Source organism: Oncorhynchus kisutch, unplaced genomic scaffold (assembly GCF_002021735.2).
Source record: "Oncorhynchus kisutch isolate 150728-3 unplaced genomic scaffold, Okis_V2 scaffold469, whole genome shotgun sequence".
Classification (NCBI taxonomy): Eukaryota; Metazoa; Chordata; class Actinopteri; order Salmoniformes; family Salmonidae; genus Oncorhynchus; species Oncorhynchus kisutch.
This window is the reverse complement of record NW_022262414.1, coordinates 111,204-112,572: the sequence shown is the minus strand read 5'-3', so window position 1 is coordinate 112,572 and position 1,369 is coordinate 111,204. Positions and strand designations below refer to the sequence as shown.

General features: G+C 59.3%; 1 non-coding gene across 1 annotated transcript; it reads right to left on the bottom strand.

Annotated features, from left to right (window-relative positions):
* Positions 1-231: 231 nt before the first annotated feature.
* LOC116360798 (5.8S ribosomal RNA) lies at positions 232-385 on the bottom strand. The gene has a single exon (XR_004207153.1). It is a non-coding gene; the product is annotated as a 5.8S ribosomal RNA (ribosomal RNA).
* Positions 386-1,369: the final 984 nt, after the last annotated feature.

Sequence of the window (1,369 nt, the reverse complement as noted above, 5' to 3'; positions counted from 1 at the left end):
GGTCACATTACCGCACTGGACGCCTCGCGGCGCCCATCTCCGCCACTCCAAATTCGGGGATCTGAACCCGACTCCCTTCCGTTACCGGCCTCACCCGTCCACGGGCTGAGCCTCGATCAGAAGGACTCAGGCCCCCGATCGACACTTGGGCAAAGCGGTCTTCTATACACCAAATGACTGCCCCCAGCTGCCCCAGCTGCGGAAACCCAGAGGTTCCGATTGATGACAAAGCGACCCTCAGACAGGCGTAGCCCCAGGAGGAACATGGGGCCGCAAAGTGCGTTCGAAGTGTCAATGATCAATGTGTCCTGCAATTCACATTAGTTCTCGCAGCTAGCTGCGTTCTTCATCGACGCACGAGCCGAGTGATCCACCGCTAAGAGTTGTACTCTTGTTTTTCTCATTACGCACGCAGAGGCCAGAGGCCGGGCAGAGATGGGGAGGTTACCCTCCTTTCCTCCACCCGCACTTCGCCAGAGCGCCAGGCCATAAGTTCAAAGACAAAGGTTTAAGAATAGGGAGGCTTCCGGGAGCTGCGCTTGCGTCCTCGTCGCCGAAGCGCCAGGGAAGCCGCGCAGACATTGAACCCCCACCTACGCCGGGGCGCAGAGAAGTTGACTGGGTTCCCAGTGCCGCGCGAGGATACGGGGCGATACTCAAGCCGCTTACATCAGTGTTAGACCATTTTGGGAAGTCCCGGTTCACCGGACACCCCCAGTCCCCTTCGGTAGCGGCCCTCTCCACCCGCCCATAGGTGAGTCATGCAACCGTGGCTAATGGGGAAAGGGGATGGAGCCAGTCGGGCACATCCCAGGCAAAGGGGGGAATGCGGGGGAAGCGGGCTAGGACCGATGACACCCGCGCCGGGAGAAGAGAGAGGCGGGAGGCGTGAGCCCCCTACCCTACCCAACCCGCAGCATAGCTGGATTTTCGGCGCTCAGCCCCATGCCGGCGGCTGGCAACCCGTTAATGATCCTTCCGCAGGTTCACCTACGGAAACCTTGTTACGACTTTTACTTCCTCTAGATAGTCAAGATTGATCGTCTTCTCGGCGCTCCGCCAGGGCCGTGACCGACCTCAGCGGGGGCCGATCCGAGGACCTCTCCAATCGGTAGTAGTGACGGGCGGTGTGTACAAAGGGCAGGGACCGGAGCTTATGACCCGCGCTTACTGGGAATTCCTCTCGGTGAAGGGTAGACACACGCTGATCCGCTCAGTGTGTGATCCGCTTTCAACCTGTCAATCCCGTCCGGCCTGGGTGAGGTTTTCGGTGTTGAGTCAAATTAAGCCGCAGGCCCCACTCCTGGTGGTGCCCTTCCGTCAATTCCTTTAAATTTCAGCTTTGCAACCATACTCCCCGGAACCCAAA